A 12,802-nucleotide genomic window follows, 5' to 3' on the forward strand; every position below is an offset into this window, starting at 1 on the left:
GAAAGTGGAGACTATAGCAGATAGCCTTAGGTCACTGAGCTACACCTCCAAACCAGGCACAGTTATGGAAGAAAGGAATTTTTTTAAAAAATTTATTCGAAAGTGACAGAGAGATAAAGAGGTAGATAGAGACAGAGAGAACGGGCGCGCCAGGGCCTCCAGCCACCGCAAACAAACTCCAGACGCATGCACCACCTTGTGCATCTAGCTAACGTGGGTCCTAGGGAATCGAGCCTCGAACCGGGGTCCTTAGGCTTCACAGGCAAGTGCTTAACCGCTAAGCCATCTCTCCAGCCCAGAAGGAAGGAATTTATTTGAAATTTACATATCCAGGGGAAGTTCCATAATGGCAGAAGTTGGCCCCCTCTTACAGGACCAAGCAGAGATAAAAGCCCAAAGCCACCACGGGCAAGCAGACTTGAGGAACCCCAGGCAGAATTCAGGTACTTTGTTCATCTTAGGTTGGAATTCAGATCCACCTTAGGGTGGTCCAAGATCCACCCACAGTGACACTTCCTCCATCTAGGAGCCTAGATCTCAATTACAAACTTTTTTTTAGAATTTTTCCATGATTTATTTAATAACAATTGATACAAAACCATTTAGAGGACTGCAAAATTTAATTTTTTTGTTTAAATACAAATTCACTTGTAATATGCAAACATATAACATCAGACCTCTAAACATGACTTTTCATCTACAAAAATCTATCCAAAAAATTTCAGAAAACATTTCTTCTAGCATTAAATGTAGATTATTTACAGTTGGAAAAAGTTATCTAAAAACTATACTTCAGAAACTTGGATAGATGTTATCTCTGCATGAAATTTCCCTCCCCACTTGTGGTGGTTTGATTCAGGTGCCCCCCATGAACTTAGGTGTTCTGAATGCTAGGTTCCCAGCTGATGGAGATTTGGGAATTAACACCTCCTGAAGGGAGTGTACCTTTAGGGGAGGGCTTACAAGTGTGATAACCAGTTTCCCGTTGCCAGTTTTTAAAGCAGTCTCCTGTTGCTCTGGTCCACCTTTTGTTAGCCAGGGGATGATATCCACCCTCTGCTCATGTTGTCATTTTTCCCTGCCATCATAGAGCTCCCCCCTGGAGCCTAAACAAACCTCTTTTTTTCCCCCACAAGCTGCTCTTGGTTGGGTGATTTCTAAGAGCAGTGTAACCCTGACTGCAACAGTTAAGTGGTACCGAGGAGTGGGATTGCTGCTAGACACCTGACTGTGTAGCTTTGGCCTACTGGAGCCGATTTTCAAGAGGAATGTGGAAAGATTTGAAACCTTGGCTTAAGAGACTCCTTAAAGTGCTGTAAGTACAGTTTGATGGACTATTCTGGTCAGAGTTGAAAGACCTGAATGTAGTAAGAACTATGGACTGTGAGGTTTGGCGTATGAGGGTGAGAAAGAGCTTTGCCTGGACTGGGCTAGCAGTTTGTGTGAGAAGCTTGCTCTTATGCCTGGGTCCTGAGAAGTTGTGCAGGGCTGCTTTGTGTAGAAATGAACTGGTGTGAGCAGAGGGATATGGCACAGAAAGAAAAATCTTTGGGTGAACTGCTGCCTGTTCATCTGCAATTGAGAGATTATAACCTTTGAGACTGGGCTAGCTGACCTCCACTGGGGCAACAGGAAGAATGTAGACTCTTTTGAAGGGACCTCAATGCTCAACGAGTGTCCTGTTCTTCAAAGTCTGCTTTATTCCCCCCTGGATTAACAAAGTGGCACCCTACCTGGTATTGTGGAGTGTAAGAAATGCAGGAAATAGAGGGTCATTGAGTTTGCAACACGGTCTTGTGTTTTGGAAATGGGCATGGGCAGTGTGAAGCAGGTTTGCTGGATACCTGCATGGAGACCCCACGGGGCCACGAGGATGAACCGTGGATTGCAGTGGAGATGCCGGGACCACAAGATGGCTGCCAAGGAGAGCTGCCAGCCCTGGATGAAGTTTTCCAGGACTGTGAGTAGCCTAGCTGGAGGGGCGGAATTGGAATGCCAGAGACTTGTTGCTGGTTACAATTATCAGACTTGAAGATTTGTCACTGGCTAGAGTTGTTGGACTTGAAGCTACAGAGCTTGATGTTTGCCCTGATTGTTTTAAATCTTGTATTGGCTGAATGTTTCTTTGCTATGCCCAATGCCATCTTTTGCAGTGTGAATGTTTATTCTGTGTCATCAAGGGTTTTTTTTGTTTTTTTTTGGGGGGCGGTGGGGGGAGTTTTTGGTATTATGGCTTAGTTAAAAGATCTTGGATTATGGGGATGTTTGAACATCACTAGTTGATAAAAAGCTATGGGGAGTTTTAAAGCTGGATGAATGCATTGCACTTTACATCATGGATGGTTAACAGTTTATGGGGGCCAGGGGCAGAATGTGGTGGTTTGATTCAGGTGTCCCCCATAAATTTAGGTGTTCTGAATGCTAGGTTCCCAGCTGATGGATATTTGGGAATTAATGCCTCCTGGAGGGAGTGTATTGTTGGGGGAGGGCTTATGAGTGTGACAGCCAGTTTCCCCTTGCCAGTGTTTGGCACACTCTCCTGTTGCTACTGTCCACCTTATGTTGGCTGGGGGTAATGTTCACCCTCTGTTCATGTCATTTTTCCCTGCCATCATGGAGCTTCCCCCTCGAGCCTGTAAGCCAAAATAAACTTTTTTTTTTTTTTCTCCCACAAGGTGCTTTTGGCTGCGTGATTTCTACTAGCAGTGTGAACCTAACTGCAACACCACTTCACCACAATAAAAAATGACCCCCCAAAAGGCAACTGTGTTTTTAGAATAACTGGGCTTAGTTATATTAGCCCAAAACTCATGTTGCCTTCCTGGCCCCTAAAACCCTGACTATCAGAACAGCAGTACAGCACTCAGCACTGGGCACTGTAAGTGCACTGCTAAGCCACAAGACTTGTGGGCTAAGGAGTCAGTAACCTCGCAGAAAATGTTCAGCAGATCTTGCTGAAAACAGAAAAGGTTTTATGGGAGAAACACATTTTACCTGTATCAGAAAACAATGTGACAATGTTTTGACAAAGTATAGGTGTCAGAAGCATAAAATTTAGATTAAGAAGAAAATTAGAGATTCAGTATAGTCCATTTATCCCTTCTTTTTACAAGTAGCAGGACCCCAAAATATCAAATGGCTGGCCCAAGACTACAGTTAGTAGCCACTCATAGGCTGACGCTCTGATAAAATCTACTTCTGAAACCCAGACATTAGGTTTCGTCAAGGTAGGCTCTCCCACTATCCCAGGCTGACCTGAATTTCACGATGTAGTCTTAGGGTGGTCTTGAACTCAACAATGATCCTACTTCAGGCTTCCATGCTGGCATGTTAGATTAAAGGCATGCACCATCATACCCTTTTTTTTTTTTCAGTAGGATCTCAATTTAGCCCAAGCTAATCTGTAATTCACCATGTAGTCTCAGGCTGGCATCAAACTCACAGCGATCTTCCTACCTCTGCCTCCCAGTGCTGGGATTGAAGGTGTGTGCCACCATGAAACCCCCTTTTTTAAAGACAGAGGGGCTCATGAAGCCAAATCACTGTGTAACTTAGGCTGGCCTTGAACGCTTGATCCTTTTGCCTATACTCATGTATCATCACACCAGGCATATATTTATCTTCATTCATTCATATATATATACATATATATATATATATACACATATATATATATATAAATGTATATGTATATATGTATATATGTGTGTGTGTATATATATGTATATGTGTATATATATATGTATGTGTATATATATATACATACACATACATTTTTTTTTTTTTGAGGTAGGGTCTTGCTCTAACCCAGGCTGACCTGGAACACCATAGTCCCAGGCTGGCCTCAAACTCAAGATGATCCTCCTACCTCTACCTCCCAAGTGCTGGGAGTAAAAGTGTGCACCAACATACCCGGCCCTATCTTTCAATTTTTTTAAAGAATATATTTTATTTATTTGAGAGGGAGAAAGAGGCAGAGAGAGAGAGAGAGAGAGAGAGCGCAAATGGGTGTGCCAGGGCCTCCAGCCACTGCAAACGAACTCCAGATGCATGCACCCCGTTGTGCATCTGGCTTACATGGGTCCTGGAGGGTCAAACCAGGATCCTTCGGCTTTGCAGGCAAACACCTCAACCGCTAAGCCAACTCTCCAGCCCTATCTTTCAATTTTTAATGTTAGTTTACACAGTTTGTAACAGTATAAAATAAGCTTCTTGCATCTGAGTAAAGACTTAAATTATACAAGTGGAGTGAAAAGATGTCCTGTATAAATTTCTGATTGAAATATACTCAAGTATTGTATTTACAAAAGAATCAGAAAAGCTAACACAATGTAAAATTAGAAAATAAATTTTTAAAAATATTTATGATATAACTGAAAAAAGAGTCTCAAAAAGAATGCCTTCATAGAATAAAGTACCTGGTCCTTCACAACTGAACTGAAACATTTAGAGAAGAGAAACACTTGGGCTTTCCTCATCGAGTAAAGTAAAAATTAACTTATTTTTAACAATTATAAAATTAGAAACCTCTGTGGATTTATCATAGAATGAGAGTGCTGTAGTCCACTGAAAAATTACTTCAGTTAAAGAATCATCTTGGGCTGGAGGGATGGCTTAGTGGTTAAGGTGTTTGCCTGCAAAGCCAAAGGACCCTGGTTCTATTCCCCAGGACCCATGTTAGCCAGATGCACAAGGAGGTGCACACATCTGGAGTTTGTTTGCAGTGGCTGGAGGCCCCAGTGCGCCCATTCTCAATCTCTTTCTCTGTCAAATAAATAAATAAAAATAAAAATATTAAAGAAAAAGAATCCTACTTCCTTTGGTGTCTTAAAGAGTTGGGTTCCAGCAGTTCATTTTGTTTCACAGCTCCCTGAGAGGAAAACCCATTTGAACTGGATACCACCATCACATAAGGCTATGGCTATTGCTCACTTTTCTTGGCATCTTCTTTCAAATGATCTCCACCCTCCATTTTCTCTGCTGCTTCCTGTGAGAGTTTTTGTTTCCTGAGTTTTGGTGACTGAAGTGATAACAGTGCCTGGTGGGTGAGCCACCAGTTGTGAACTTCTAGAAAAGGTCACCGTGGGCGTTGTAGTGCTAAAGGATGGGGTTGAAGCCATACTGATGGTTCCGGTTCCATTGCAAATGGACTGAACATGGCTTGTAAGAACCCGTGGTACGTGGGCAGGACTAAGGACAATTGGAGGAGGAGAGCCTGGCTTCTGTGACTGGAGCATGACGTGTTCCTTCAGCACCGTCATGGGCTGTGTGGTGGAACGGCTTTTAAAATGAACTTCTGGGACCCAGCACTTGAGGATGGGTCTGTGCCAGTTGTAACTGCTGTGAGTGGCACTGTCTGGAACGCTACTGTATGCGACTGTGGGTCGCCAAGAGACAGGACCACTGGAACTGAAGTCGAAGCCTGTACCGCCCTAATACTCTGAACAGAAGAATGCGATGTTTCTTCCTGCAGGGTACTGGCTACGGCTGTGTCTTCTGGGCACTTGTGTTGGCTGTACCACATGAGCAGTTCGGGAGAGCTGGGTAGGATAAGGAGCCTGTGAGGGCCGCACTATCCACAACACTTCTGATGGCTGCGAGACTTTCTCAGGGTCTTTGGGTTGGGTAGCTATAGAATTCCCTGGTTTTAGGTCTGTAGTAGCTTCTTTTATTCCTAGACATGAAGACACACTTGATTGGCAAGACAGATTCCTGCAAGAGGTGGCTGTTGAAGGTGCTGATGAATCTGAAGACAGTGCACTGGAAGCTGGATCCTCCTCATCTATTACATAAGATCTTTTGGCATTTCTTTAAGCTGATATGCCAAGCGCTGACCTTCCACTTCTGCCAGAAAACCCCTTCGGTAACAGGATCTGCCTGCTTTTCTCACAGTGCCATAATTCACATCAGGTTTGTTTTTGTGTTCCCCCCACAAATCTAGATACCGCTTTAGAATGTACCAGTTTAAAAATGCCTTTTTCTCACTGGGTCCACTTGATGTATTTAAAAAAGAAAAAGATCAAAGTTTCCCCAGAACATCCTGCCTGAGGAGCCGCACCTGCCATTGCTCTGGGACCTTTATGGCCCTGGTGCCTATTGAGTATGGGCACTGCTGTTTTGGAGGCCAAATACCTTTGTTTTCAAGCATTGCCATTACCTATCACTAACATAAATTTGAGCTTTTACTGAAACAACAAGTCATATGTATGAGTTTAGCATGTACACAGCACCCAACACATCCTGCATAGCCACTCACATCACATTACCACCATGTTGCCTCTCAGCTCCTAGCCTAACCCCCAATGACCCCAAGGAGCCAAAATCCAGACAGATGGCTACACAGCCACTTTCATGAAATAAATTTGTGAGAATGTAACTGCAGTGTTGCTTTTCTCATTGCTTTGTTTTAAATATATTTATCTATTTATTTACTTATTTTAGTGAGAGAGGCAGATAGGGAGAGACAGAGAGAGAATAGGCATACCAGGGCCTCCAGCTGCTGCAAATGAACTCCAGACACATGCACCACCTTGTGCATCTGGCTTACGTGGGTCCTGGGGAATCATACTTGGGTCCTTTGGCTTTGTAGGTAAGTGCCTTAACCGCTAAGCCATCTCTCCAGCTCTCTCAATGTCTCAAAAAAATGTAAAGTACAGGTCTCAACAGATGGCTTAGTGGTTAAGCACTTGCCTGCAAAGCCAAAGGATCCTGGTTCCATTCTCCAGGACCCACATAAGCCAGATGCACAAGGGGGTGCATGCATCTGGAGTTCATTTGCAGTAGCTGAAGGCCCTGATGTGGGCCCCCTTTCTCTGTCTCAAATTAAAAATATATGTGTGTGTGTGTTTGTTTGTTTTGTTTTGTTTTCGAGGTAGGGTCTCACTCTAGCCCAGGCTGACCTGGAATTCACTATGGAGTCTCAAGGTGGCCTTGAACTCATGGCAATCCTCCTACCTCTGCCTCCCCAGTGCTGGGATTAAAGGCGTGCGCCACCACACCTGGCTATAAAATATATTTTTTTAATGTAAAGTACAAACCCTGAAGCATGTAAGAAGCACAGTCCTATACCCAGCTCCATGGAGTTCTACATATGTAACCAGAACCCAAGGCTTTACATGTTTCCACTTTCCTCACAGGTGTTTCAGCCCCTGTGCAATAGACATTAAGAATAAAAAAAGAGGGGGGCTGCAGAGATGGCTTAGTGGTTAACACGCTTTCCTGTGAAGCCTAAGGACCCCGGTTGAAGGCTGGATTCCCCAGGACCCATGTTAGCCAGATGCACAAGGGGATGCACACGTCTGGAGTTCATTTGCAGTGGCTGGAAGCCCTGGCGCACCCATTCTCTCTCTCTGTCTACCTGCCTTTCTTGCTCTCTCTGTCACTCTCAAATAAAAAATGAACAAAAAAAAATTTTTTTTTAAAGAGGCTGGACAACTGATGAGTGGATAATGAAGATGTGGCACATTTATACAATGGAGTTCTACTCAGCGGTAAAGAAAAATGAAGTTATGAAATTTGCAGAAAAATGGATGGACCTGGAAAGGATTATACTAAGTGAGGTAACCCAGGCCCAGAAAGCCAAGCGCCACATGTTCTCCCTCATATGCGGATCCTAGCTACAGATGATTGGGCTTCTGCGTGAGAAGGAAAATACTTAGGAGCAGAGGCCAGTAAGTTAAAAAGGAGATATAAAGGGAAGAGAAAGGAAGGGAGGAGGGTACTTAATAGGTTGATATTATATATATGTAAGTACAATGATTGAGGTGGGGAGGTAATATGATGGAGAATGGAATTTCAAAGGGGAAAGTGTTGGGGAGGAGGGAGGGAATTACCATGGGATATATTTTTATAATCATGGAAAATGCTAATAAAAATTAAAAAAAAAAAAAAAGAGAGGCTGGAGAGATGGCTTAGCAGTTAGGGCATTTGCCTGCAAAGCCAAAGGATCCAGGTTCACTTCCCCAGGACCCACGTAAGCCAGATGCACAAGGGGGTGCACGCATCTGGAGTTCATTTGCAATGGCTCGAGGACCTGGCACACCCATTCTCCAACTATCTGCTTTGTTCCCTGTCTGTCGCTCTCAAATAAATAAATAAAAATAAACAACAACAAAAAAAGTGTGTGCCACCATGCCTGGCAATAAAAAAAAAAAAGAATAAAACAGAGGTTCCAGAAAGTTTTGGGTAAGCATAGTGCTTCTGCAGTCACAGTGCTAAACCCATCCAAGACAAAGAAGCAGTTCTCTTTGCAGAGGTCCATGTGGGGACAGTGGCACCTCAGCTTGCACATACCACACAGCACACATGGTCTCCCCACGGCCGTATCTTTGCCCAGTGTCAACCTGTTTCCTTTGGAAAGGCCAACAACCCAAGAGCTCCACACCATCCCAACCCAATAAAGACAAAACTCTCCTGTGTCAAGTCCTGCCCTGCTCAGCAGAACTGGCAGCGTAGGGGTTCACTTAGGAATTGGGTGGTCTCGCCACTCCTTGATGTCATCCTCACCCCAGAAAGCTCGGTGCTAAGCACCTCCACCTGCCTCCTTGGCCATTCTGATAGTCATCTTTTGTGATTAACAAACTTGAATAAAACTTATTTCTCAATATACACCCAACTTTTGGCGAAAGTCCCTCCTCTCCAGATTCCTGTATTAGTAATGTTGAGCTATTTTTATCCTTTTCCAAACATAAAATCAAAGGCACTAGCTACAGATGACTGGGCTTCTGCGTGAGAATGAAAATACTTAGTAGCAGAGGCCAGTAAGTTGAAAAGGAGACATAAAGGGTGGAGAAAGGAAGGGAGGAGGATACTTAATAGGTTGATATTGTATATATGTAATTACAATGATTGTAATGGGGAGGTAATATGATGGAGAATGGAATTTCAAATGGGAAAGTGTGGGGGTGGGGAGGGAGGGAATTACCATGGGATATATTTTATAATCATGGAAAATGTTAATAAAAATTAAAAAAAAAATCAAAGGCACCCTGTTCTCCCTTGTAAACATGGCCCATGTACTGGAAAGCACCCAGCACTGTGGCTAGGTGAGAGCAGCAACAAGCCGTGAATCACCGCCTAACCTGAGCCCGCACAGCAGAGTCAAGTGTGACGTGATTCCCTCTGCTCACCAATGTTGGTGTGACTCATTTTCAGTGCTGGACGCTGTCCCACTGCAGGCGCACAGCCGTGAATGAGCATTTACTTGAGCTCTTCACCATTGTCAGTGACGACTCCTGCTGCCACACGCCCCTCTATGCCTGCCTGGTGGTACACACGCACATCTCTGTGCTCATCAGGAGAACAGCTGTCAGACTGGACCAACTAGCTCTCTCCATGGGGGAGGGGCGGCACTCACTGTCCTCAGTGAGCGCTCAGGCTTCTCCTAACACCTGCCAGAGTGTCCTAGCTCAGCCACCTGGCGCCTCCTGTGGGTCTGGATGTGTCTGTGGCTGAGCGCCTCTGGTGTGCTCACTGCCACTGAAGCACGCTCTTCTGCTGTCTTCTAAGGGGGTCGATGGAGCTCTTTCCACTAACAGGGGCCCACTCCTGGCCAGGCCTGTTCCAATGTCCTCCAGCTCTGCCTTTCCTGCACTTGCTTACAGGTACCTGTGGACAGCACGCATGATCCTTAAGTGCTTTCAAGGAGTATTTTTCTACCGTACAGCCACAAAGACACACCCCTGTCATCTTTCAAAGCTCTTCTTCCCCACATGCTTAATTCTGCCTAGCAGGGACCAAGCTTTGCTTGCACAAAAGGACACGCAGAGGAATCAGTGAGACCCACCCACTGCAGGCCACAGGGTGTTAAACTGCAAACACATTGAAAGAATTTCCCTTAAAAAGGCATTGTGGCACATGCCTTTAATCCCACCCAGCACTTGGGAGGCAGAGGTAGGAGAACTGCAATGAGTTTGAGGCCATCCTGAGACGACATAGTGAATTCCAGGTCAACCTGGACTAGAGTAAGACCTTACCTCAAAAAACCCAAAAATAAAAAAAATAAAGAGAAAGTTGGGCTAGAGAGGTGGCTCAGCTGCTAAAGATGATTTCTTGAAAGTTTGATGGATTCTCCAGCACCCACTTAAAGCCAGATTCACAAAGAGGTCTAGAGTTCATTTTCAGGGGCAAGAGGCCCTGGTGTACTCATATTCATTCATATTCTCCCTCTCTTCTCTTCTTTCTTCCCTCTCCCTCCCCTTCCTTGTAAATTAATAAATATTTTTTAAAAGAGTGTGTCATGGTGGCCCATGCCTTTAATTATAGCACTTGGGAGGCAGAGGTAGAAAGATCACTGAGTTCAAGGCCAGCCTGAGACTAAACAGTGAATTCCAGAACAGCCTGGGTTAGAGTAAGACCCTACCTTGAAAAACCATAAAAGGGCTGGAGAGATGGCTCAGCAGTTCAGGTGCTTTCCTGTAAACCCTAACAGCCCAGGTTCTATTCCCCAGCACCCATGTAAAGCCAGATGCACAAAGTGGCTCATGCATCCAGACGTCACTTGCAGTGGCACTATGCCCTGGTGTGCCCATTCTCTCCCTGTGTGTGTCTCTCTCTCTACTTGCAAATAAGTATATAAGAGGAGAGGAGAGGGGAAGAGAGAAAGAGCACTGCAGGGTGCCCTTTAACAGGGGACAGCTAGGGGAATGTTTTCCTGGGTTCAGCTGCCCTGGTACTCAGAAGCCAATGCAACAGAACTTGACATCATCCATGTGCTATTGGTTTGGCAGGAATGCAGGGCTCCTGGAGACTTGCATCCAGTTTTTTAAGGCAAGCTGTGAGGTCAGGCAGGGTTGGATTCGCTATTGGAAGACCCTGGCAGGTGATGTGTGAGGCCTAAGCCACAGTGGAGACCCTAGAAGCTGGAAGTGCCGTGTAGACTGGGACAACGGAGGGAAGCTGCAGCCAGCAAGTAGAGCCAGCCTAACTCAGAAGCCGTGCTGGCTGCAATGGCCGGGCCACGGAGGTAGGGCTATCCAAGCCCAGGGAAGCTTGGGGGATGCTTCCACACCCCTAGATGCTGGACATGGAGCTACAGGGTTTAATGTTTGCCTGTCTGGGTTTTAGTTGCTTTGATCCTTTTTTTTTTTTTTTAAAGGTAGGGTCTCACTCTAGTCCAGGCTGACCTGGAATTCACTATGTAGTCTCAGGGTGGCCTCGAACTTATGGCGATTCTCCTACCTCTGCCTCCCAAATGCTGGGATTAAAGGTGTGCGCCACCATGCCCAGTTTGCTTTGGTCCAATTTGTTATGCTTCCCATTCCTCCCTTTTGAAAATGTTTACTCTGTGCCATTATATGTAGGAAGTACATACCTTCCTTTTAGATTTTTTTAAATATTTATTTATTTATTTGAGAGAGCAAGAGAGAAAGAGGCGGGGGGGGGGGAGAATGGGTGCACCAGGGCCTCCAGCCACTGCAAATGAATTCCAGACACATGCGCTACTTTGTGCATCTGGTTTATGTGGGTCCTGGGGAATTGAACCAATGTCCTTTGGCTTTACAGGCAAATGCCTTAACGGCTAAGCCATCCCTCCAGCCCCTTTCTTTTAGATTGTAAAGGGACTCACTAAGCTAAGTTTGTCTTGAGCCTCAGAAGAGACTATGGACTTTAGACTACATATTTTTGGATTGTAAAGACTTTAGAGGAAGGGGGGGAGGGAGAGCGAGAGAGAGCGAGAGAGAGAGAGAGAGAGAGAGAGAGAGAGAGAGAGGGAGAAGGGGGGAGGAAGAGGGAGAGAGAGAGAAAGAATATGCGAACGGGCATGCCAGGACCTTTTACCAATGCAAACAAACTGCAAATACATGTGCCACTTTGTGTATCTGGCTTTACCTGAGTACTATGCAATTGAACCTTGGGTCATCAGTTTTTTTGTAAAAAAAACTTTGTAAACAAGTACCTTTAACTGCTGAACCATCTCTCCAGCCCCAACTATGGGGACTCTTGAAGCTGGACTGAATTTTGCATTATGAGATGCCCATGAGCCTTGGTGGTCCAAAAATAGAAAGATGTGGTTTGAATATGAAATGAAGGCTCCTACATTGAATAGTTATTTCCCCAACACTGGTATTGTCTGGGAGGCTGTGGAGCGTTTAAATCAGGCCTAGCTGGCAGAAGGAGGTCACTAGGGGTAGACCCTTGGAGGTTATATACAGTCCAGCCCTGGTTCTGGCTTGTTCTCTGCTTCCTGGTCAACCATGATGTGAACAGCCTGTCCCACACACTCTTGCTACCATGATGGGTTGAAATCTTCTACCTCTGTGAGCCAAAATAAATATTTCCTCTCAACTTATTTCTGGCAGGTAGTAGAAATGTCAAAGAAACAAACAAAACATTTCATGCCTCTTATTAAGGGGCCTCACAATGACTGTGGCCCTGGGAACCTGTGGCGTATCATGGGATGGGACACCCCTGGACAAGATGAGGAAGATGTAGATTCTGCAAGCACTTTCTATGGCTCTGGGCAAGTCACACAGCCCACTCTGAAAGTCTCAACTGGGAAGCAGGAGGGATGTCACATTTTGCATATGCACATGTGACTTGTTGGTCAAGAGGCCACTGACATGCTCAACTCACTAAAGTGTGCATGATTGGGCAAGAAAGAGACCAGTGGCCCCTAGATTAATTACTGTCTAAAGGACTAAACCCTTTCTGCCATTGCAGATACTGAAAGCCTTTCCCACTAACTGGCTTCCTAATATACCCATCCGGGGAAACATACGGGCACAGTGTGCAATGTGCCACACTGCCACCTGCTCATCCACACACACAGCCACGTATGTGAATATTAAGTCCTGAAATAAAC

The 12,802-nt window shown here is 45.1% G+C and overlaps 1 protein-coding gene and 1 pseudogene across 1 annotated transcript in view; both read right to left on the minus strand.

The window, feature by feature from the left end:
• The window catches only part of Trappc10 (trafficking protein particle complex subunit 10), an 80,576-nt gene that overhangs the window by 23,916 nt on the left and 43,858 nt on the right, over window positions 1–12,802 (minus strand). The window lies entirely within an intron of this gene.
• LOC105944832 lies at window positions 4,811–6,065 on the minus strand (annotated as a pseudogene).

Source organism: Jaculus jaculus, chromosome 5, assembly GCF_020740685.1.
Source record: "Jaculus jaculus isolate mJacJac1 chromosome 5, mJacJac1.mat.Y.cur, whole genome shotgun sequence".
In the NCBI taxonomy this organism is placed as follows: Eukaryota; Metazoa; Chordata; class Mammalia; order Rodentia; family Dipodidae; genus Jaculus; species Jaculus jaculus.